Source organism: Pagrus major, chromosome 18 (genome assembly GCF_040436345.1).
Source record: "Pagrus major chromosome 18, Pma_NU_1.0".
NCBI classification, from domain to species: domain Eukaryota; kingdom Metazoa; phylum Chordata; class Actinopteri; order Spariformes; family Sparidae; genus Pagrus; species Pagrus major.
Window position 1 is genome coordinate 15,542,778 of NC_133232.1, and position 26,949 is coordinate 15,569,726.

The 26,949-nt window shown below is 40.5% G+C and overlaps 1 protein-coding gene across 2 annotated transcripts in view; it reads right to left on the minus strand.

Annotated features, from left to right (window-relative positions):
- Positions 1-23,178, minus strand: part of pomgnt2 (protein O-linked mannose N-acetylglucosaminyltransferase 2 (beta 1,4-)) — a 28,852-nt gene extending 5,674 nt beyond the window's left edge. The window contains exons 1-2 of one of the 2 annotated variants that reach the window (XM_073487054.1): positions 23,101-23,178; positions 22,909-23,004 (exon numbers count right to left, since the gene is read on the minus strand). The gene's annotated coding sequence lies outside the window, so the exon portion shown is untranslated. Of the gene's footprint in view, positions 1-22,908 lie in introns of both variants that reach the window. The other variant, XM_073487053.1, reaches the window with a different exon arrangement.
- Positions 23,179-26,949: the final 3,771 nt, after the last annotated feature.

The following is a 26,949-nucleotide window of genomic DNA, read 5'->3' on the forward strand; positions in this document are numbered from 1 at the left end:
TAGTTAGGGCCTGCACAGGCTCTTAGCTATGCTGCCATAGGTTTAGACTGCCGGGGATTTCCTATGATTCACTGAGCTTCTCTCTCTTTCTGTACACATTCATATCTCATTAATGTACGTTACTGACTTGGCTTCTTCTCAGAGTCTCTGTGCTCTCTCATCTCGCAGGTTCCCACGGATGGTGGTTGACCCTCCTGCTGTGGTCCTGCTTGACTTCTACTATCATCATCATCATATTTTTAGTATTATTAATAATCATATCTAATAAAGCTGTTATTACTGCTGTGGCTGCTGTATGCCCCCTCCTCCCATCTCTCCCACAGCTTCTCCCCCCTCTCGCACTCCCTGTTCTATAAACACTCAGTGGACAATCTAAGCTGCCAAAAGAAATGGTTGATCTCTGAAGTTGCACTGCATACTTTCTATCTTTTAGTATTTTTACATTCATATTCACTGAACTGAACAGGACATATAATGGAAAAAATGTCTATAAAGTAAAATAAGGCTGCAAGAGAGCATTATTTTCATTCATGATTCATCTGTTCATGAATCTTTCAATTAGTTGTTTGGTTTAAAAAATATAAGAAAAAAGTGAAAAGGGATAGCCACTGAGAGTCCAGTGCAGAGCCAGACCTTCTGGAGGAATAAACAGTGTCACATCAGATTCTGCTCTGATCTGAAGCTTACTGGAGAAATCACTTTTTAATTTTGAGGATAAAAAAGTGGATTTATCTCCTGTTTATCAACCTGACTGCAGCAGCATTCTGCTAAGGTGCCTGGAATTGTCTGGTGTTTATGAACTGTAATGTTGCCTGCCAGCTGGAGCTGGGAGCAAACTGGACTTTACTTCATGAACATAACATTAGAGAGGGGAGGGGGAAAAGAAGGGAGAAAACCTGACCTCTGGTGAGCGCTGAGATTAGTGATTACTGATCTGAAACCGAAGGCTGTTGCTCGCTAGCTTATGGCTAATGTACAGTAAAGTTACCTGGCTACGGCGAATAAACACTTGCACCAGTAATGCCAATAAACACAAATAATCCTGCCGTCAAACTTGCTTCGTTGGTTTTGAACACACAATCAAACATCCACCATGGCTGATTAAAATCAGTTGAGTTAGGCAGAAAAGTTCAGGGACAGGGTCATTTTTAGTTTTAATCATTTCATTTCAATTCAATTCATTTATTTAGTCTAATTTGCCAACTTCCTTCCTCACTCGTACACTTCCTAACGTACCATTACCTTGAGTAAACTTGTGGATTTCCCGGGTTTGCACATTGTTGGAATATTTGGGAAAATGTAAGTACACAAATCAACAAAATGTATGACAAAGGTATAGTCATTTTTAGACATTTTAATACAGAATTCTTACATATTAAATCTTTAAATGAATATCTAAAATAGTGGCCAATTCATTTTCAGGCAATTTGACTAATCGATTAATTGAGTCATTGCTGCAGCTCTACACCTTACCTGGCCACACCTTGAAGGTTTGAAAACAACTAGAGAAAAAGTCAGATAGATGGAAGCTGGTTTTTATTTCCTTTCAAATTGGTCGTGAACAAATAAAAAACTAGACTAGGTCAACCTGACTGGTCAAGGTGCGGAAATGTCCGAAATTGTCGTGGTCCCAGTAATATTTATTGTTAATGTAAACTAAAGCAGCAGATCACATGACATTTCCATGCTCTTTTCTAATAAGGCCTACACATAGAGCATTTTTATAATAAAGATCATGAATTCATAACATATAGCATTTTATGTCTTAATTCCTGGACAAGCGGGATGTTGCTTCTTCTGTAACAATAAGAAGTTAAAAGGACCATAGACTTGTGTGATGATCTGTGGGTAGCCTGTATCAGTGTGTTTGCTGCACATCTCTGAGTAAGAAATATGTAAAAACACAATCACAAACAGCAGTGACACTATTTGTAATACATTATCAGTGTGTTTTCTTGTCAGATTCGGACACAGAAAATAGAACAGATGGTAAAACGATAGCTGAAGATCACAAGCTGGGCACGGAGCACCATGCTGTGAGGCACTCTGTCTCAACATCCCAGTTGGGCACCAAAAGGAAGTAGGCAGTGCTCCATGGCACTAACACCTCCTGAATGCAAACAGCAAGGGGGAAATCAAATGTTTAATGCAAATAAACACACAAAATTGAGAAAAAGAGAAAGCGATGCAGATCATGAAGACTACCAAGAAAAGATTAGTCTTCACTTCCTCAAAAATCCATTGCTGCATAATAAGCTGATAAAGAATGACATAATGTCATAGACAGCGAACGTGAATCAAAGCACTGTAGACACCAAATACTGTAGTGTTGCCTTGATACTAATGCAGCAGCCAAAATAAAGTGAAATGAAGCGTGAAGGAGAGGCTGCCAGTGAGACTAACATTAGGCCGGCATCCTGCATGCTTCTTCAGTCTGCAAGGACAAGGGCAGCGTGAGGCTAACAGTGCCAGCAGTGCTGCTTAATCCCTTTGACTGCACATTGGCTCCCACAGAGATGCATGCGAATGCCCTCTGCAATTTTCCCAAGACAAGCAACCGAAAGCTTCAAAATGTCAGAGCTCCTGCAAGACACCATAGCATGCACAAGACTCATTTGCATCATCACATTTAACAGAGACCTGGACACTGGGCGCTGTTTCCTGGTTCTGGTAAATTAAGACATGCAGGTTAAAATCAGGCTGAAGAAGGCCTAAAACATTAGAGCATTTTACTGATGCCTATGTGTGTATGTGTGCCCGTGTAATCATTTAAACAAGAATAAAAATGTTCACATTAGGAAAAATTCAGAGCAGTTCCAAATATAATCAAATGTTAGATGAGATCCACCTCCTTATGGTAACACTTGGGAACAGCCGCATATCCATATTCTATCTCTGAATGTGTATGCTAATAAGTAACCCACTGTTTCAGTGTCCAGATCTCTCCAGTCTGACGCGTCTTCCATCTGAACTCAGCAAATTCTCCTCTGAGCTCCCAAAATATCTTCAGACGCCACCACCTGCCAACACTTGAGCTACCACAGCCAGTATGATACTGGAGTTTGATCCCATTCATTACTACTGCTAAGATTAATCACTTATCATCACCATTCACAGAATACAGATTCTGAATGGTCTGCAACAGTAGTACCACACACATTACCTCTAAACATAAGACTGAAGTATCACCCAGCTCTGTGTTTACTTCTCTTACACACTTGACCTTGGGCGCATGCGCTCTCTCCCTGCCTTTACTTGCACACAAGAGATCAGGTTATTTGGGGCTATTAGCTAAAGGCAGATAATCAGAGAACATGTTTGCCTGGTTACTGTAGAACACATGTTTATATGCAACAGTAGATCAGATTACTTCCCTATTCCAAGAAATAAATCCTAACTAATGTAGGATGGGCATATTTTAAGTGTATTAGTAACAGATGCAAATGCTGCACCCAGGAGTTTTTCCTTAATGAGGAATGGACTAACTGGGCTCTCTACTTAGAGATGACACATATTCTTACTTTTGCGACTGGATTTTACAGCGTACTGTTAAGCTGTGAACACTGACGTGACGTCAGGAACAGTAAATGGGGCAAGGATGGGGAAAAAGGATGGTAACCAAAAAAACACCGTCACAGAGACAACAAACAGAAAATACAGAGAAAAGCTCTCCTGCACAGGTATAGGACAGCGAAGCTAACGCTGATCCACATGTGGTAAGCTTAGCTTCGAGGAGATACAGGACTTTCCCAAAGACGCGAAACAGCAACTAAACAAAATCATATCTGACCTCACCAACGTTAATCAGAAAATAGTAGAGGCAGAGACCCATATTGGAAATGTGGAAGACATTTCCAATGTCTAACGGGTGCTAAGTAAGATGATAAAGGTGATATATAATCAAGAAAACAAACTACTCGACCAAGAAGGAAGATCTTGACGGGAGAACATAAGGACATACAATGTTTCTGAGGGAGCAGAGGGGTTGTCTATGGTGGAGTTTGTGGAGAGGTTGTTGCGGGACACAAATTGACACTTCCCGATTCCCTAGAGTTACCCACATTAAATGAATTTAAATAAATTTTATACCAGATGAAACGAGAAAAATATTAAATGACATCATGCTGTAGCAATGGCATTTAGAGTTCAGTTTGAAATAAACACAGGTATCACATGCAATTGTGTACAAGAGAGATACATTTACATGAAACATCACTCCGTCTCAGACGTTTGTATGCATGAATGTGTTTAGCATATTGATGGTGGATAGGCCTGTCACGATAACAAATTTTGCTGGACGATAAATTGTCCTAGAAATTATTGTGATAAACGATAATATTGTCGCTTTGAGACCATTTTTCAACTAATATAATGATAATGGCATAATAATGCAAGTACACCCTTTCAAAGATCAATAAACCTTTATTTCTAAAGAATATTTAACATTGGAATGTGAAAAAGACATTTTAAATATCCAAAATAAATAAAGATGGAGGCTGTGGCCAACGCAATTGAGCCATGGCCAGCCACGGTTCCTTATTGCAGCAACAATGTTAGCACCATTGTCTGTAGTGATGTGGAGGCGTGACGGTACACGTGATGATGATGACGTATGTGTTTTTTTTCAAGGCGTTTCCCCGGTGTCCTCCTGTTAATCTAAACATGTACCAGCTGTCTGTTTATAATCATATGGATGCTGTTATAATGTGTTGTAATTGAGATCCTGACACACCAAACATCCTGGAAAGTGACAAAGTTACATTTTTCTATAATTTACATAATTACATAATCGCCATCAGTAAACTGGACGCTGTCTGACTATTTCACTCTTGGGGTTCACTAAGTTCACTGAGTCTTGTCGGGAGGACTGACCGTCACCATGACAACAGTAACTGACCGTAGCGCGACAAACACTTGGTGAGTTAAAGTTTTTTGCCGGGGACAGACGCTGTTTTTGCGGGCAGAAATGTGACGAAGAGTCGGTCAGACCGACAGGCTGACAAACACTTGGTGAGTTAAAGTTTTTTGCCGGGGACAGACGCTGTTTTTCGGGCAGAAATGTGACGAAGAGTCGGTCAGACCGACAGGCTGACAGACACTTCTCCACGAATAACTGCGGTATTTTTTTCCTCACATAAGTTGCCAAAGACACGACCAGTTACTACGTTCCTGTTGTTTGGTCCTGTAACGTTGCTTTGTGGGACATTTATTTTTATTTTGTTGAGTGAAGGATCTGTAGAGTTATCAGACACCAACACCATCAGATCGACACGCCCTCGCTCTGCGCCGCCGGCTCGGTTCGCCTCTGATACTACCTCCGGAGGTGCAGCGAAATTTCACCCCTCACCGCATCTGAAACTTTCACACAAAGGCGGATGCGGAGAATTGGCGCAGTATCCCCGCATGCAAACGGCTGCGTGAATGGGGCTAGTGACTGACAAGAGGGTTCTAGTGAGAGACACGAGGAAAACAAACAAGCATGCAAATGGAAATTATCGAGGCCAGCAAAATTATCGAGCTCATTTTAATTTATCGTATGATTAATTGATTTATTGATTATCGTGACAGGCCTAATGGTGGACAATTCAGAGAGTCACATTGATTTTTCTACCTAAAAAAAACATCTTACAATGCAAACTGTTTTCAAGATTTCAATATCCTTTATTGCTCAACAACATGTAAAAATATAAAAAGAATCAAAGACATAATACACAAGTCAGACTAAAACTAAAAATAGTTTGAGCTTGTGAAATGTAGTAAGTAGGGGGTAGGGGTTTTCCCCTCGATCCGTTTCCCGGGACAGAGACACGGTCAAATAAAATTACATGTTTTAATTGTTCAGATTCTGTGTGTCAGCAGCAGGGCCGGGCCAGGAGGACTACTGTGACTACATACATAATACATAACAGTGGACCTTTTTATTCACTTAATGGACCATCATCCAACAGGTCTTCCAGCCCCCACAAGGTGTATTGTCACACTGAGAGCAAGAGCTTTTGTAACGCTACAAATTTGGTGTTTGGTGATGCTTATGCAAGCCTATAAGTAGAGTCAACCAGCCAAAATATGGACAGCGCCACTCTGCTATTGCTGAGAACATTGAGGGCAAATGGGGTATAAAGTAAAACCCTGTCATCAGGTTTCAAGCATTCTGCTGCCACCTAGCGTCTACAGTTATCAAGTGCAGCCCCCCCTTTTACTGCTGCAGCGTCACTACGTTAACGCAGCAGCAAACGGGTCGTATGAAAGGAGAAACATCTGTACTTACAAGAATGGCTGAGGCTGAAGTCATTCTAACTTTTTTCTGGTCTGACAATTAATTCACAAAGCTTTTTATCACCATAAGTAGCTCCTTAGCATGGAAAAGGTAGAGGTCGAGAGAACTCCTGAGTCAGTAGGACCTGCTCATATAAAGTAATGTCTCTCATCATGTCAGTGCTTTCTAAAAAAAAACACAATGATAATGAACTTTTAAAACCATGTTCTGATGGCAACCAGTTAATAAGGATTCATTCAGCTCACCAACAAGTCAAAACAATCCAATAGCAGCGAAGATAACAGTTCGCACTTTTCATCACTGATTGTACAGAACCCAAGTCCCTGGCAAGAGTTCAATGTAATTTCCTATGTATTGTGTACTACTCTCAGCCTCAGTCCTTATTGTTTTGGACGTGTTTCTGAAATGTCGTGTTTTTTGAAATGTGTTTTCTCAAATGTTGTGTTCTGACCCTCAGGGTGACCATAAAAAAGCTCTGTAGAGCTGCAGAATTGGTAATAACTGTAATAATTGTGACGGAGTGAAAGAAGCAGAACTCAACTGCGAGGGCAGTGAAGCACCTGGACAATTTACAGTGTGAACAAGCTCGAGTATATTATATTTTATATTTTTTATAATAATGACAAATGATATGATTTAATGATACCTTTGCGAAATGAACTTTAAGTAGGCCACATGTTTGTGATTACTTTTTATGCTTTCATGAGATGTTACAACATAACCTTAACGGAGAGCAGCAGCGGTGAGCTCAGCGTCTTGCACAACAGTGGCAGTCCTTGAGCTAACAGTGCATCAGAGGCTGCTCTCACTGCTGGACTTGGCCCACAATGCTAATAACACAGCCGAGCACACCCCCTTATTTTGTTATTCACATACAGACATGACTGTTAGATGCTTTCAAATTAATAAATTCATTAATTAATGCCGTTGACTTTTTAACGTCAAAAGGCAGTAGATCTCTTATCTTAATTTCCAACTGTGTTTCATATTGTATTTCAGCAGATTAAGGACACCAGTGAATGGTTTAGCACACAGTATACTGGAGCAAAAGAAGAAAATAGTGCCCCCTTTTCTATTCAATCAATGATTGATTTTGAATTGAGAATTACTTTGAACAAAAAATCAATTCTGAGAGAGATTGCCAAAGATTCACAGCCCACTTAAACCTTAATTATGCACATGTTTATACTGAAATAAATTATGTCAAGTCAGGATACAGATCTACAAAGACACAGCAGCCTCAGTTTTAGAACAACAGCTGCGTGAGTCAGCAACACCCCTCTCAGCCCCCTTTAAGCCTAGTTACATCAACATTTGACTTTGTCCCATTATCTAACAGACAAATAATTACAAGAGATTTAATAAATGCAAGGGTTGGGGTGGTCAAAAGCTGATTTCATTATGATAAAATTTATGCACTAGTTTTGCACTGGCACTAATTTTTTTAGAGCTGAGCACACTCCACTGCACCTCACACAATGGTTGATCCAAGCACCAACATCGGCTACCAAGCAAGTTACAAAACACACAACCTTTTCTAAATCAACACTTCTGCAGTTGGATATCTCTGCCCAATAAGCCTTGAGGCAGTCCGCCTACATGTAGAATACTTTTTCTCCAACTGCCTGAAAGTATGCATGAAATAGCATATATACAGCAATGAAGAAAATAGATTTTCTGGATGAGACATGATCATGGCGATAAAATTAGCATGTGTGGACAAAAGAGTTTTTTCTAGAGCCCCAACTCCAAAGTAAAATCAAGCACAATACAGATCCTTTTGGCCTCAATTTCTAAAATTGCACACAGATGAATTTATGCACAAGGTATGAGGTAAAACTAATGGAAGAAAATGCTAAATCAGGTCAACAGTGAAGCCAATAGCCTTGTCCTAAAATCTACCTCTTACGAGTCTGAAACTGAGTTACAGGCTGACATTACATGATTGCATCCTTCGAACAATACTGAAAGAGCAATGCTTGAATGCAATGTCTGAATTAGTAAAGCTTTTATTACTGTGGCTGTTGTTCCCCCCGTCTCTCTCTCTCTCTCTCTCTCTCTCTCTCTCTCTGTCTTTCTCTCTCTCTCTCTCTCTCTCTCTCTCTCACAAGGTTTCTGCTTGTTAAAAGAGTATTTTCTCAGCACTGTCACCATATGCTTGCTCATGGTGGAAATGTTGGGTCTCTGTTACTAAAGGAGTATGGTCTAGACCTGCTCAATTTGGAAAGAGATGACTTTTGTTTGTGAATTGGTGCTATACAAAAAGACTGAGATTGAGACATCCTGTCCAGACTCTCTGGACTGCCTCCAGTCCCACATCACTGTAGAATCCAGGGCAGCTTAGTTCGCTAAACTGTAGAGTAAAAAAAGTATAGTTGCCCAAATTTTTTATTTTTGACCATGACAGTAGACTGACAAAGAGCCCTTTGAGTAGTCAAAATTGAGTTTTGCTGTAGGTTTGCTTTCGGGCAACTATACTTTTTTTACTCTTCTTCTTTACAAGTGTATTGCACAATAAAGGGCCCAAGGCTGAATGTCGAAGGGCAGGCTGCCCCTCAACGAGTGGCCGGGTGACAAATACCGGCTTGCTGAAACCCAGTTGTTCAAGGTTTGCATAGTGCCACGGCACTCCCTGCAGACACTCTGCCTGCAGACACGCTGCCTGTAACTCTTTATTTATTTATTTTTTTAATTCAAGCACAAAATTAAGTTATTTGTCAAAAATGTTTAAACATTGTCAGGAGAGATAATAAAATTACCAAAACACAGTGGGGCTATGGAGTGGGGCTTCAAAAAATGCCCAGATGAAACTACTGACAGGAGCACCTTTTTGTGCAATTTATGCAGCAAGGAATTTTCATACAATCTCAGTAACTTGGCTTATAGCTAACTTTCTGAGGAAAACCTTTAACAAGCGACTGACAGACCAAACTCATTTTCAAGTCTTGTGGAAGCATAGTAGGAACTATGCCACAAAAATACTCCAAACCCGGACAACAATCATCCAAGACGCTGTTGCAAAATAACTCAACTGGCATCGCTGCAGTCGGCGTTAGCGAGGACCAGAGCAAAGCTAATGCTAACAAGCCCTCAAACAGCGACATACTGGTTGTGATTCATACACTGAGGGAAGATTTCATCAAGCAATCTGTTAAGATGCTGGAAGCAATTAACAGAATTAAAGGCAAAGAGGGATTCATGTAAAGAGTTGAAATCCGGTTGTCAGTCATATCCCAATATACTGCCAAGAAAACAAGTGACACTATTATGGTTCGATGACCCTGTTAACGTAATAGGGATGGGACAAACTATCCCCCACTACTTCATGGCTCCTCGCGGTAGCGCTTAACACATGACAGAGAAATTTGAGCAGAAGTTAATTGGTCGAAGAAGAGGATGTTTACAGTGGGATAATGGAGGACAAACAAAGTTGTCAGAACTGTCTGGTAAAAGTAAAGTACACAGGCAACTCCATGAACATGAAAAGCCACTTGCAACGCCACCACTCTGATCTCCTCGTTGAGAAAGCCACTAATGCGAACATTGTCAGTCAACCTGTAGCAATGAAGGCAACGTTTAAAGCAAAGCTTCCTTTCTTGTCCCCAAGGACTGCCAGTATTACGAAGTCCATCGCTGGGTTTAGTTGCAAGGACCTTCGTCCATACAGCGTGGCTGAAAATTAAGGTTTTTGCCACATGCTACAACCACTGGAACCAATCAAGGTATGAAAGACCGAGCAGAAAATATTTCACCGGAAAAGCTGTTCCAGCTCTTTATGATGTGTCTGATATTCCCAACTCTTCAGCGCGAGTGGCAGAGCTGCACTGCTGATCAACTTGCACGGCACAGAGCCCTGTTCCCCAGACGGTCTGCCAGCAATTCTATGCTGGTCAGTTCTGCTCCTCCCTGACTCCTTTCTAATCAGAGTAAGAAAACCACAGATGTTGCCCGTTCCTATTTTTGGCACTTACAGGTTAATCATTTATTAAGTGAAATTTTCAAGGGGGCACAACATTAATTTTGCAAAATAAAATGTCAAGTATAGACCCAAATATCGGCTCCAACAAACCAACCGCCGATGGGTTGAGCCTATTGCCGATAGACGATCCATTCGTCCCATCACCTAACCTTAGTATGTATATAACTTTATTCATTATTTTGACCAAGAATGTTGTGTTATTGGGGATGGGAGGGTGGGCTTATATGGATGTCTGTTCTGTACATTCAATGGACAGAAAGCCAATAAATATATTGTTGGAAAAAATTAATCATAAAGCCTGTAATTAATTTGATTAATTTTTTAATTGCTTGACAGCCCTACTTAAAGCCGGGGGGGGGGGGGGGGGGGGGGGGGGGGGGGGGGGGAGATATATGACCTATACTGCAGCCAGCCACCAGGGGGATGATGGTCATGTCGTCCATCTTTATATTATGTCATGCTTCACCATAAAACCCTGGTCACACCAGACAGTGGCATGGTTGAAATGTATCCATACATCTTTGCAAAGTACCTGGTGCCAAAAGCTTGGTAATACAAATTTATACTCACAGGGATACTGTAGCTGCACAGTCTTCAGCTAACAAACTGGCCAACTGGGAACATGATAAACATGTTAGTCAGTCAGAACAGCTCTGCAAGATAGCTGGTTGTTAACAGTTAGTTGGCTAGCTAGCTCCGTGGTTAATGAGACATTAAGTTCATGCAGGTTGTACAAGACACATATTTGTACCATCGGCAATGAATGTCTTGAGTATCTACAAGTTAGGATATTGCAGTAGATACTAGACAGTAGAAAGATGTAGATTATGAGTACAGGTGCGTCATTATGGATGCCGCTGCTTTTCTTGCTCAGATCTGCCCAACTCTTCCTCTGATTGGCTAGTATTCATTGTCTTCACCTTACTGTGCCTCTAATTGGGTTACCCTAATATTCTTACCCTAACTCATCTATCTACTCAAGCTTAAACCTATCCAAACAACAAAGGCAACCAGTCAGAGGGAGAGTAGGTTGGGTCTTAGCAAGAAAGCAGTGGGATCCATAATAACACAGTTTGGGCAGTTGGTAGGATCAGAGGTAGCCTATAGCCTCAGAGAAAAAGTTGCACCCGGCAAAAATTTCCAAAATTTCCAGTCCAATGACCTGTAACGGTCCTGTCTCCAATTTCATTTGTCATCATCTGTAATAAAACTGCTCCAAGAACACCACACCCCCTTGTAAACTGTCTGTCTGTCTGCTTTCTCAGCGCTGCCTTTGAGGCTGACACCGAAGCTCTGGCTTCCCCAGTGTTACTGGTTAGCATATCTATTTGCTGATGATAAGCACCCCAATGATGATGTGGACGGCGGTGCGGGGCAGCCTGAGAAGTCTAATGCATTTTAATGAGAATCCTGGAAAGCCACAGCTAAGGTAGCTATGGGGGGTATCCCTGCACTGTGGCAGCTCATTTTGGGCCTGGTTCTCATGCTACCTTGCAACTCACCCTCTTTGGAGTCAAGCTCCCCTCTTTCCCGACATTTCTTTCCCTTTTAATTCAACAAAGAAAGAGAATTTTAAAAAAAGAAAGCATCATCAGCAGTATCAGTTTAGTCCTTTTTCCTCCTCTCTCTGCCCGCTTTTATTTCCCTTCGACCACTTGATTGCTCAACTCTTCTGGCCGCGATGATGCGTCCTTATTCGTTGTCATCGTTATTCCTGGACCAAATGTGGCCTGTCAGGTTGGATCAAGACACTTGGAGCTCAGGGTGGTACAAGGGAGAATTAATTGCCCAGCAGCCATTATCTGGCTGTACAAAAACAAGTGTCATACCCTTTCTCTCACTTTGCATCTCTTTCTCAAACACATTTGGATGGACACACACACACACACACACACACACACACACACACACACACACACACACTGTTCTAGTTACATAAAAGCAGTGCAATGCCATCCAGTCTCGTGGTGAAAAATAGACTGGCGGCTTCATACTGACTAGCGGTGAGTGTCAGAAAATGCCCCTGGTCTGCCACATCGCATGTCTGCCAAACTGAGACTGATTACTCTCCTGATTGATAGCCCGCTACTTAATAACATTTTCATCCTTCTCTATATCATTCATTAACAGTAACCCACTGTGCCTTCTGAAATACAGCAGACATAAGCCCAAGACTGTACTGCTGTGCTGTCTCTTCTCCCAAGGGACACAAGAGAAACAGAGGTTGATGTGGACAATCTGCAGACTGTGCGTGTTCGTGTGGAAGTGACAGACAGACAAAGAAGAAGAAAGTGAAAAGGGCATCCTCTAAAAACACCACAGCATAACAATTTAGCACTGCCCCAGGACAACAGGCAATACTCCAGAAGGGACAGAAATAGAACAGCAAAGCTGGATGTACTCTTCAAGATATATGCTCAAGTGCTCAAGCTCTTAAACTGCTGCTCCTGTCCATTTTGGAAACTTATTAAGCTGAGAATCCAGAAGGGCTCATAGTTAAAATTTGTGTGGGATAATGTCAGGGGGAAAAACTCTTGCTGAACATCCTCTAATGCATAACTACCCTTCAAGAGTGCACAAGTACTCCAACATGAATTGTCTGCAAATACTGACATAGCATTGAAGAGTTCACAGGTTTTTGGGGGAATTACTGCAGCGTAAAATAATTAAAAGTAAAAAATTTTACTTTTCTAAAAAATTGTGATACATGTTGCAATGTTTTTAGCTGTCTTTTAAGCAGGGTGTGTTTTGTGGTAGAAAAGTGTCTGTCAGGCGATTACTTTCATTCTTGTCATGGGTTCCACCACAACAATGCAAGTGGTGCACAACAGTTTACCCCCACTTTTGTGCACATCAGGGAATTGCCTTGCATAGTCAAGTTAAACCATACATTTCTAATTAGAACCTATACATCTATATCCAATTTCTTTCTCCCTTTGTTGGCTTTATGCAGATAATGGAACTATTACATTTGTCTTGTACAATGATTTTCATGCTTCCCCGTGAAATTAAGCCTGATATACCCGATAGCTTTGGAAGCTTTGGAGATTCCACTACAATTCTGAAACAAGTTCTGTGTGTTTGGCTGAACAGCATTAGTTTGTAATGACTACCTACCCACCTACAAGGGCACTGCCTTGTAAGTGGCTCACCTAGCCCAAGCATCCCACATGAAGGCCAGTGGCCCTAACGACTCTGAAACTCAGAGCTCACACATGTCCTTAACAACTCTGTAGGGACAATCCCACAGTGTTTGTAACACTGCAACTCCCCTCCAGTTAGTTAGAACTGAAGAAGCCTCTTGGATGAGGGGTGGAACGTCATCAAGAAACTTAAACACATCCAGTTGCCTACGATACAGCACTTAGAATTACAATGACCTGGATGACTGAGAACCTTCGTCAACATGTTACTTACTATTTCGGGAGGAATGCCCTTCAACTGGTACGGGAGTATGAAGAAACATTCGGAAAGCTGGCTGATTACAGGAACCACCTGCGTTTCAACTTGAGACGCAGGCAACACAGGATAATTCCTAAGAGCTTGTGCCTGGGTTCCACTGTGAAGGACACAGGGCCACAAGGATCCTTCAGAGAGCTCAAAACCAGCTACTCAATGAAAGAGTGCGACAGATTAATTTCCCATTGATGCACGCACTACTAAGACTGACCAGACATTTGAGGAACTAACATCACTGCTAGCAAGCAATGTCCTGGAAAATGTCTCCAAGTTTGTTGAGGAGGTACAAGCATCACAACATACTAAAGATAAGGAATGGCAGAAACGAAAATTCCAAACATTACAGGCATGTCAAAGCAACTCGCACAGAACAGAAACTCTCACCTGGAAAAATAAGGACATCAACAACATAGCACATCCAGACATACAAGAGAAGTGGGTGAAAAACTTGTCCAACAAAGAGCTCACCCAACCAAAGAAGGATGTCCTTGCCAACGGACTGAACTTTGCAGTAACTCCAGAATAGATACCAGTAGTAGATCACAGAGGCAGAACAGCTAAGGTTGAAGGTATCAGCCACTCTTCCTAATGCAAAAGCACCCCCCCTTCAACCTCACTACTGAGGAAAGGAAGGCCCTGGCATCACTCAAAAGAGACCGGAACATCACCATCTTGCCGGCAGACAAAGGGAGATGCACTGTAGTGCGAAACACAACCGACTACCACACCAAAGTCATTAATCTGCTACACCTATGAGACACTGAGGTGAGATCCTACCAGTAGCTACAAAAAGAAGGTTAAAGAATTTCTGCAAAAACTCGAAAGGGACAAAACTGTTGACAGGCCATTATATTACCGACTGTACCAGGGGGAAGCCATCCCATGTATGGACTCCCCAAGATACACAAGGAAGGAGCACCACTCAGACCCATCAGCAGTAGCATCAGCTTAGTTACCTATAACATATTACTTAGCCAGTATCCTAGCTCCTCTGTTCGGTAACACTCAACACCTCATCAAAAACTCACAGGATTTCGCCAACACGGTGAGAGAAATAACACTGGACTCAGTCGAAACTAGGGTTTCTTATGATGTCACATCACTTTTTACATGCATTCCCACTCGAGACTGACACACCAGGGTTTCAGTGAAGTTGAGGAGGTTTAATGGATAATCCAAAATCACAAAATTATTATTACCACCTTTACAGGTGAATCTAAATGGAAAGTTTCTCATCTGGATGAATCCTCCGACAGTTGTCCTTGTCCCTGACACCTCAGACAGTCCAAATAATATATTAAGCCAGTCAGAAACCTGAATCTTTAGACAGTGCATGTGCACAAAAGCTTGCAAACCATTTCACTAGATAATTACATTGAAAAAGACTCCAATTTATAACTTATATAATTTAATTTAATTTAATTTAATTTAATTTAATTTAATTTAGTTTAATTTAGTTTATTTGATAGGGACAATGCAGGTTAACATAGTAACACTTCCACTCGTTACAAACAAGTCAATGTGACTGATGTTCTGCATACAGAGATTATAGCTAATGCTAGTTTCCAACTCCCGTCCCTAGTTAGGCTTTTAGTAAAAGAAAGAAGGTAAGAAAAAAGACAACAACATTACATACCAATACAATAAAATGTACAATACATCTAAAATCATACCAAGTCATGACCCATTAAAAATGCATACAGCTCTGATTTTGTTTCAGCCAGACTTTAACATTTTTATTAAAAATCCTAATGTCTCGGGTTAGTTTTATTTCGGTCGATAGTGAGTTCCACATCTGGGAACCCTTTATAGAGAAGGCTGATTGCCCATTCAAGACGGGTTTGTGACATTAAGAGAATGCATGTAGGAGGGCAAGCCCTGGCTAAATCCCCACAAAAAGAAAAGGTAATGGCTGCTTGTCCAAGTTCGTAACTTTTTTAACTTTTTTGGTCTCCTCTGCTCCCAGCAGCAGAATCTGCACCATGGACAGAGGCTGCTCTCAGTCTGGTCCTCATTTATCAGTCTAGTGCTCATATGGTGCATCATGTTTTTTGTGGGTCGGGCTGGGTATGGGTTGTTGATTAGCGCATATTTTAATGGGTTGGGTGGGGTGGTTGGCTCTCATAACAGATTGGGTGGGTGTGGGTTTTGGAAAAACAAGACCTGGGTATCACTACTGCCTTGCATTTGTCTGACACACAGGACATTTGAGGGCCATGCACACCAGCTCCTCCACAAGCCTGCTGAACATCTCCACTCATTTCAGACGTAAAAGAGAACAGGGAAAACAAAAGAACAATGACAACTGACATCAAATCACATTGCAATGATGAAATCAAGATGTGACAAGACTTAACAAAACTTCAGCTAAACGGCTAAAACTTCCTCGACTGAGGCAGCCAATCAAAATCTAGAATCCAGCATATCAGAACCATGAAAACAGCCTGTAAAATTCTCTTTAAAATGTTGGGGTCAAGATTCACATTTTAATGGCAGGGGGTTTAAGATAAACTACATCAATATAAAAACGTGCACTATGTAGTTTTGCAGAAGCATTTTTAATCAGAAGAGAGATCTTCAGTGACTTTATGCCTAAAAAAATGTAATAAACAAACTCTTTATACATGTCATACTGTTTTACTTACTGTTTATATTTGCTGGACCCTGCCTCCTTTCTAGCTTGAAACAGTGTTCTGGGGACCTTATTTTTCTCTGAGAACAGCTTGTTTCTTCAGTTATGGAAAATATAAATATTTCTAATGTTGTATTATTACTCATTAGTATTGCAAAATTAAACAGTGGGTGGGGAATTCCCCTCCCCAGCACGTATTGTCAGCACGTATTTTTAGCTAATGTATTTAAGAAGACAAACTCACCAGTTTGTTTTTTTTTGGTTTTAAACCAGATGCAACCAGCAAGCCAAGGGACTTAACAGGAGCAATTTACTATCTCTGCAAATGTATGGTACCAGCAAAGGACTCTAACACTACCAATTTGCATGAGCATTTGCAAATACACCTTCATGCTGAGTACGCTACGCTTACGCCAAGAGACGCTCGGTTGTTGTTGCTGTTTATATTGTTATCATTAGCCTACGTGATTGCTGTGTGATTTTTGTGGACCAAATATTTATTCTCTTTGAATAAATTTGCCTTTACCTTACCCTCTGACATTCATGGTCTTTAATGTGAAAAGATAATTTCACTCAAACATTACAGCCCAAAGGCTACACATTTTAATAAATCAAAATAAATTTCCTTGAGATCGTAAGCTATTGTGCCCAGACAGCTTAACGGAGCTATTTGTAATTTCCAGCCACCTGCATCAAATGAATCAGGGGCAATATTTCCCCCTTTCTCAAGGTTTAGTTCAAATCCTTTTTGCCATTTATCTTATATATTTAATTTGTTTCTATGCAAATTCATTATTGCACTTCGGTAAAATTGTAAAGGCCGATAAAATTATTACTATGCATGTATTTATATACCCATTATATCACCATTGCTCAGTTGCATTCTTTTGTTACACAGTAGCTAAGTTCTAAATTAAACTTTTGAAGGTATACATTGGTATTAAATTCTGAGAACTCATTCTATTAAAGTTACAAACACAGGGTCGGTGGATGCAGGCATACTAAACAACCACTGTAACCTATATTTGAGTAAAGCTGGCACAAAAGCCTTTCCAGCAGGTTGAAATGTTTCATTTCAGTTATTCTCAACACAAAATCTCATTTCATGTTTTGCCATTTATTACAAAGTTTACAAAATTTACAAAAATATCAGTGCAAAAGCGGACACCAAAATGACCCTCCTTTTTTTAGAGGATGGAATTTGCCTTGGGTCTCCTCCTAAAGGTCTCCTCTTCAGATGAGAACAAAGGGCAGGGTGGTAATACATCACTGGGAGGGCTGGACTGGATTTCTGCTCTGCTCCTGTTTATTATACAGTATGAACAGTGATATGATCAGGCTAAGATGTGTACAGTGTGAACACTAGTGTTTTGATGTGTTCTGTAAAGCCCTCTGTCCATGTAAGATATGATTAGTAGGATCTTTAATTTTAATAAAGTACAACTAACTGTGATCTTCAGTCACTTTAGACTTACTTGTCACTGTCATTCGGTCCAATGCTTGATACAGCGGGATCTTCCAGCTCTGCAGGCCTGGCTGTTTCTTCATGGGGGTAGAAACCAGAGCTGCTTATTGTCCTGGAGCAAGAAGTTCATGATTTACTAACTGTACGCAATATCTAACAGTGACATTGCTACAGTAAGACACACTTAATAAACCTTGTAATGTCCTCAAAAATGTATAACAACGTTAGATAACAGTCTCATAAACATAATGCTAAGTCGTTACAATATAATTAACTGAATGACAATATTTAGTCTACTACTGGGTCCATACAATCGCAATTTATAGTCAGTTGTCACAAATAAAGGCAAATAACTAATAACTGACAGCAGAGCAAAAATACAGCCAGTCAAAATAAGACTGCTATCTTAAAATCTTCACGTGTAGCTCACTTAGCTGAGCTTTAGCAATCCCACCATACCTAGAAAAGTCACATCACGCTGTCACAGTTTGTGTTGTCATTAGTTACATGAAAGATATGTTTCAGTTAACAGACAACGTTAGATGTTACTTACCGGTCTTAAGAAACGTTGTGCGTTCATCTTTGAACTTGTCCACAGCTCTCCAGCTCTCCAGCGTTACAAAGCCTTGACAAAATGTACTGCTGTTTAGCTTCTTTTTACCTCACTTCTTTACTCTGCCGCGAAAGTGTTGTCTTTCAGGAACTGTTGTTTGAGATGATGATAGAAGTCGCTTTTCTGGAGCTTCTGCATCTTTTTACTGAATAAATAACAACGGCTGTTAATTTCCCTGCGGTAGTTTCTCTGGTTGGCTTGACTTCTTCATCATCTCCTGCGACACACTAGAGGCTACAGTGACTCACTATCACCCCTCGGGCCAAGAAGTATTATTACAAGAAGCGACAGCTTGAGAGGCTTGAGAGGCTACAGTGACCCTCTACTGCCCCCCGGCCAGGTGGACTTCCCGTACCTGGCTGCTTAGCAGTGGATATCTCTGCAATACAGTACATAAGTATCTTGGACATAACGCCAGATCTGGTACTTCTTCACACTCTGTATCACTGTTGATAGGGTTAGTATTTTTTAAATGTTTTAAACTAAAATTATGTCCAGATCTTACAAAATGCACCAAAATGCAACTCAGTGTTTCCCATTAGTTAATGAGACTCTGGCGTTGAAAAAAGCAATTGATTGATATTGACTATAGCTTATAGGCTTGTGCTTACATTGTATAGCCAGAGCTGTGTAGTAAATTGTGAGGACTGGACTACTCGCCAGGCAGCAGAGCCTAAGCGATGTGTTATATTTGATTATTTTCTATATTTTATAGTCTTTTAATTGTTCTCTCAAAGTGCTCAAGGCAACTTGCACACAGAGCCCTGATACCAAGGTGGTCTTCCGGCATTTCTTTGTGCTGGTCAGTTTTGCCCCTCCTCAACTCATTTCTAATCACAGTAAGAAAATGAGGCGCAAAGAGACGCACCATTAATCTAGCAATATAAAATGTCAAAAATAGACCAAAATATCGGCTCCAACAAACCAACCAGTGATGGGTTGAGCCTATATACTGTGAAACGTCGTGATGGATGATGACATCGTTGTTTACGAGTTTGAGGCAGCGTGCCCCCTCAGTGTTGTCGTAAGGCAGCAGTTGCGTATTAGCTCACCACTATAGCCACTGTTTCTCCCTGCAAAGGAAACTATCTCTTGTTACCACCGACAAACAACCCTGTGCCAGGTTTAAGCATCCTTGTGTCCGCACCACGTCCGTAACTTAGCTTTGTTCAGCTTCATATGCAAAGAACAACATTGGTCGACTAGCCAAGGAAGCTAAGCTAAGAAAACTGTGTATAAAAACGACATGACTGAGAGAAACAGCAGCCCATGGGAAAAGAAACACTGCTGCCACAAATTTAACTGGATGTCTTGGGTTCACCTAACTGAGCTGGTTTAATAAGAAAATACTAATCGGGACATGGAGATGTAATGTTGTAATGCTCATTTCCTCTCCCCACATATCACAAACAACAACAACTCTTGCCCTACAGCAACTCTGAGGGTACACGTCACTAGGGATGGGGCCGATCCGATCCAGTATCAGTATCGGGTCAGATACCAACGTAATTCACGGATCGAAAATTTCCGATCCAACCTGCGGAGATTTCCGATCCATGAGCCATGTCTGTGCTTTAACGTTGTCTGCTGAAATGACTCCACAAGTGAATCCTGCCGGCTTGTCTGCTAGCTGGCTAGCATTGAGCAGCACTGTGGCTAGCCAACATGTCCGCTATGTGGAAATAGTTTACACTGGAAACACCGCAAAGCAAGACAGCAAAATGCAATGTTTGCAAAGCCGTTATTCAGAGAGGCAGAAGCTCCCTCGCGACGTACAACACCACTAACGCAATTAAATATTTAAAAAAGCACCACGTGAAAGAGCACAAGGAATTTTTAGCCAGGGGACAGAAAGACGAAAGGAGCCGTCAGGAATCACTTCTGGAGTCATTCCAAAAGCAAGGTAAACTCCCAGCAGACAACGTGAAAGCTAAAGGGATTACCGAGAAGTTGTTCAACTTCATCATACTCGATGACCAACCGTTCAGTGGTGGAAAACGCGGGATTTCGCAGCCTGATTGAACACTTATTGTTTTCTTTTGAAGAATAGTTACAGAGACTCTGGCGTTAAGCTTAATCCAGGTCACCTTCAATGCCAAACCTCCTACTGTACTTGATTTGTGCTGATCAGATGCACACTGTTTTATTGATAGTGTGTGTGTAAGATGTTTACACTTATTGCACTTTTCTTTTATTTCAAATATTTGACATTTGAAAACCTTGATTTGTTGATGCTGAAAGAGCCAGTGTACTTAATTTGTGCTGATCAGAGGAAGCAGCCCTTTGAATTTTAGTAGTGTCTACTTGATTTGTATCAAGTATTTGTGTTAATATGACAGGTATTTTTTGTTTTTTGGAATTTAATAAATATTGACTATCAATTTGAAACCCTTACTGTTGCATCTTTTTTTTCAGGATGGGATTTTTCCTGTTAACAGGTTTTCCTGTTTTTCTGACTTCCTGTTTTTCTGACCTTATACTTACCTCAAGTTGCCTTTTGGGACGTACATGCATACATACTTACATATCATACTTGCCTGTAGAGAGGCAACAATAATGATAATAATAATATTAAAGCAAACAGAGCTCTGGTATCGGAATAGTATCGGTATCGGCAGATATCCAAATTCAGGTATCAGGATCGGATCAGAAGAGAAAAAACATGGATCGGTGCATCCCTACACGCCACTTAATTGTGCTCCCTGGCGGGCAGCCTTTTGAATCGTGATGTAACGATGGTCTGGGATTAGTAGTCGATGGCTGTCAGCCATTGGCGATGGACGATGGCATCGTTCATCTGCCCAACTCTACTGTCAGTTACTCTGTGATTCCCACCCCTACTTGTTTAAAGATTGACAGAAAACATAGTCGTTACTAAAACAGTATTTCTTTTATCAAAGAAGAATACTTTTGTTAATATTTATGATGTTTGTCTTAAAGGATCAATCCCTGTCTGGCTCTCATTCCCAGAGAGGAATGCTGTTTTCCAGGGGGAAGTACACTGAAGACTCAGTAGGGAGGGCTGACCGGGTTGCGGTGACTTTTCCTCTTTAAATGAGCTGATTTTATGTACATAGCATTTCACAGTGACTACAACAACACAATAGCGGAAGGTAACAAAGACATTGCCAGCTAAAGTTTTTCACTCGAAATCACGTCACATAATCACTGCCAGGACAGACATTGTTTTCCGGGCAGAAGTGTGATGAAGAGACAGCAGGACAGGGTGACAGCAACTTCCACCTGTAAATCTCAAAATGTCTCAACAAACTGTTTATAATCATATGTATGCTGTTATACTGTGTGGTGTTTGAGATACTGACCCACCATGCACCGTGAAAGCGACAAAAATACGTTTTATGCTTGAAATAGCTGACCCTGTCTGGCTCTTACTCAAAGAGGGATGCTGTTTTCCGGGGGGGAAGTTCATTCAAGACTCGGTCATGATGGCTGACCAGGTCGCATTATTTTTCTTCATTAAATCTGGTATAGTATTTTCTAAGTAAGTTGCCAAAGACAGTAACTACAATAACATGATAGTGGAGGGCGACAAAGACATTCCGAGTTAAAGTCATTTGCTAAATTCGGCATTGTTTTCCTCACATACGTTGCCAAAGACACTACCTGCTACCATATTACTGTTGTTTGGTCTTGTAGCGTTGCTTAAGTGGGTTGAAGTGTGGGATATTTATCTTTTACTTTGAGTGATATCCAGTGAAAGATCTGTTTTGTTGTCAGACTGTGAACACCATCAAAACATCACACCCATGTCCTGTGCTGCCTGCTTACCAGGCTTACACATGCCGATTTGCCTTTGCCGCGGCTTCATTACTACCTCCGCTGGCAGATCAGAGGCGGAATAGGGGGGAAAATTCGTTATGCCTTTCCTACATACAGTGAGGCGCAATATTTCCACCTTGAAAAGGCAGTGTGAAATGGGCTGCTGATTAGGGGTCAGCATTAACCCACCTATTTAATAACCACTGCCATTACTTCTTTCACCTAAATTGCAAAAACACATTGCATGTCTACGGTAGTTTTGATATGTCTGAAAATGTGTTCAATTGCATTCAAACTTATTAACATAATGCATTCATATCCATTCAAAATTCAATTTGGGCATTAGAAATACAGGTTCTTGCACTGCTGACAGACACTAATTCATTCATTCAATCATAACTTCATAAGTATATTTTAAATGATTGTTTTAGAGGTGTATAATATTAACAACACTTGAAAAGACATCGAACCGAATTGGGTATTAATTCAATACTAGGTTAAATATATTTACATACATCTCTATGTAGAACTAAAGCTGTACATCAGCTGGACGCTTCATTCTTACGAGATAGCAGCTGGACACACTCATCTATGACATATACCTACACCTGCACAGGCGAAGCCAGCTGTACCTGTCAGGCTACAAGATTTTTTTATCGATACAACCTCAAGTAAAAGCCCATGTCTGTACGACAATTCTTACCTCAGGTCTCAGTAAATGTTGCTTTTGTCTTTGAAGACAGTTGAGAGGTTAGCTCATTTAGGCAGCATCAGTGCCTCGTATATTGCAGAGACGGTCCTAAACAGGAACACAAGACATGTAGCGGAAATGAAAAGAAGAATACCGGCGGATACTGAGACTGTTAGCAGAAACAAAGGCGTGTTCAGTCATTACATTCTCCGAGATACCGCCGCGGCTTTTTCATGTTGTTAACGAGCTAGCTTAGCTGCGAGGAAACCAGTGAGAGAGCAGCTGGATACCGACTCAGCTCTGCTGTGTCCAGTCTCCACCTACCGCGATCGAAATCCCGCGCTCAGATCTCGCGATAACGCTCGACCTCTCCATCACATGAGCTATGGATAATTATTGCATCTTGCGCATATAATCGTAAAAGAAGTATTGAGATTCTTTATTTAAGAAAATATAACAATGTCACAATGTAAAAATACTCTTTATACTCTCAATACTTCTGTGCAATCAGCTAAATGTGTTTAGTTTTAGCTAATTATACATGCAGGCAAAATCCCCCCCTGTGATGTGATTATAATCCGATAAGATATAATATGAATTATAAGGCAATAAAAATAAATAGCTTAAAAATAGCTTTTTACAAAGTGAAGTAAGTGTTTTAAGAGTTGGTCACCATAAGCTTTATTCGCAGCAGACATTTTTGACCTGTTATAGTGAGTCAGCATGCACAATATCAGGACCAGCACAATATCAGGACCATGATACAGAGGCAATCCAACAACATATACGTAAATTGCAAGGTAATTAATAAATAATTAAAAAAATTTAAAGTGATGCATTTGTTTTTATCTAAAGGACCACGGGCCTTCTTTCATTTTTTACTTTTTTGACAGCCTGCACTATACTACAACCCTGAAACTCAGACGGCTAAATATAATGCAGCCACCATTCTTTTTATCAGGGATACCTATATTTTTAGTTCTTTGGCATGTCTTCCATGAAAGTGCCATTAACATTTAACCAAGGTTGAACTACCCAGGGATGCAGAAGATAAAATGAGTCACAGATGAAGTACATCCCCACATGGATGACCTTCATTAGTGCTTCTGGTGTGGGGAATGTAAATATCATGAAGACATCCGTACTTTAATAATAAAAGTGCAAAATGAAATTAAATAAGAAAATGAAAGGGACTGTATATCCATGATGCAATGTAATAGTTATGATCAAAACTGTAGTATGATTTGGGTTCATCACGCTATCTTTACGGGAAGAGTTGTGACACTTTTTTTAAAGTTCTTGGTGGGCCCAGTAAAGGAAAAAGGTGCAAAATAAATGTATTAATCACAGAATGAAACACGTGATGTGGCTATGTGATGTAATAGAGAGCTAACAACAACAAAAAACAAACAGAAAAAATAAACATCTATTTTAGATTTCCTCCATCAAACAAATTTTTCAATATCCAGACAAGCAACTCCATTCATGTTTTGAGAGCAGTGCACTATATAGGTACACAGAGTGGTAACATATCAAATGCAATACAACACCCCCATCTTGAGTTTAAAAAAAGAAAAGCAAGCACCACTACTTGTATTGTTTTTTTGTTTTTTTTATTGCTGTAGGTATGACATATCCCAATCACTAGATCTAGTTAATATGTAAGTATACATAAATACAAAAGACATGGCTTATATAATGAAAGTAACAAATACCATGTAGATGAATGACAACTTGAAGGATAAATAAGTGTGTTAATAAGAAACTGGTTCACAACACACCTCCAGAACAGCTTTAGTACTCCGTGCTTTTAGACTGTGCAACTCTGCTGAAATCTGCTGGAAGGATGAACACTGTTCTTCCAGATGATATACTCAGCTACTCCTTGATCTTAAATCCAGGTCAACTACACTTGTTTAGCATACTTAAAGATACCACAGTCCACAATAGGATGTCAATTCCTTAATTGTATCATTCAGTCAGTATGATGTTTGTATGGTAGCACCGAAATATGTTATATTCCATCGCTCATTCACCCAGTTTCATTCATGGTGGTGCAACATGGCAGATACAAGAGAACGCTCTCCAGGCCCCCAGTGCCAATTTGTGGCCAAACCATGTCATTACAACATCATGTGATGCACAAGGGTTGAGAAATACATTTTCCCATGAGCTTACATTGTGAAGAAGCAGGTTTAAATGCTGAATAAGTTATTTTGAGCATCACAACCTCCCTGAAAAGACTAGCTTCACCGTCAGAATTTGATCCATTTAGTCCAACAGCATTCGGAAAGTCAAGAAGAGCTGTACGATTAAATAATTTTATCCCCATTCAAGTTAGCAGAGGGCTAAACTTGAAATTAGTAGCTCTGCCTACTGACGTCTCTAGTGTGCACACCCAATGGGCTGCACAATGTAGAAGCCATGTGGAAGATTGGGGTAATTTGACACCCAGGAAGTCAAATATGTTTTGTTTTTTGCACCACTGAGCACATTTCATTACATTAATGGGGCTCCACCTTAGACCCTGTGTTCACATTTTGCCTTTTTAAATCCATGACCTGCTCCATATTTAAAGTTGACTCTTAACTAATGAAAACACAACAATTCTTAGTGTGAGGTGTGGTTTCAGGTGATAACATAGTTATGAATTATGCAACCTTTGTTCCCAAGGCTGTTCAGCTCCTAAACTCCCATCAATTGTTTTTATTGATGTTTTTATTACAGTAATTATGGCTGCATTCATGGGTGAGAGTTGATAAATGTTATTATCGTGGATGCTGGCTCACAGCCATAACTGATGGGACACTAGCCATCGTTACTGTCTGTCACCTGTGAAAAAGGTCTATTGGTCACCTCTCTGTATATTTCAAAATATTCCCCCATAAGTAAATGGACCTTGGGGTATATATATTTTGACCTTCTGTCTTTTAAAACAATCTTTGGATTTCATAAAAAAAATAAGTTATGTCTCTCTCACATGGTGGCTGTCCTCTACTTTTACAATACACCTCCTGTACCCTTGCACAGTACTTTAACTGGCCAGAAAAAAACACACCCTTGTAATTTATGTTTTAGTTCATGCTCATTACTGTAAATACAGTACAAAACCTTAAGGGCCAAGGTCAAAGCAATTGTTAAGTTGATACTTTATCACGTCATACAAAACCTGAAAGAGCACAACCTGCTGCGAGGAAACACATTCCTTTGTGAGTGCAACAGAAACAGGAATACACTGTGAGGGAACACGCCCTATTGCCAAATCAGACGCTCTTCTTTATGTGGAAACAACCTGCAATGTCTCCAAACTTAGACCACATTTTCCTTTTTAAGTCACATCCGATCAGTGAAGGAACACACGCAGATAAGTGAAGTACCCAGAAGGCCGAACAAGCGTCTCGTTTATCCGCCACTAGATGTCACTGTACGGCGTGTGTTGGGAGAACCAAGCCGCACTGACGGGCAATGCATCCGCGCACAAAAACATAGACTGTAAATGCTGTAGAATGAAACAGATATTTAAGAATGATCACCGCATCACGTGTTGTCGGATGTTGTCGACCTGTATTCAAATATAGGCTATTTCGGCGACACATCGTACATATTGAAACGTTTAAAACTATCCCCGTCATTAAGGCCACACTACCATATCTTTATCAATTTGGCACTCATTGAGCCGAATATTATTTATCGCTGTGTAAAAAGTAGAATGTTACAGTAATAGGACTTGTTTGACGTCAGAGTAAAATACGGTTGGTCATGCTCTTGTGCTGCCTTCTCCGCTCCTCGTAAGGACCTGACTCTGACTCCAAACTGTGTAAAACGTGTACAACTGGCACCTCAGGTAAGCGCTTTTTCGTCGGACAATAATATCAAAATAGTCAAATGATTTTTTTCTTTTTTTTTTTTTTAAATAGCTGTTGGATCTGAAAAAATACAAGTTAGTATTAAAGTAGATTTATTGGGAAAAGTTTGGCTTTGTATAGTAAGACTCCATTAATCTATTACATATTTGTAAAACATATCTCTTGAACAGTGAACACATTTTCGAAC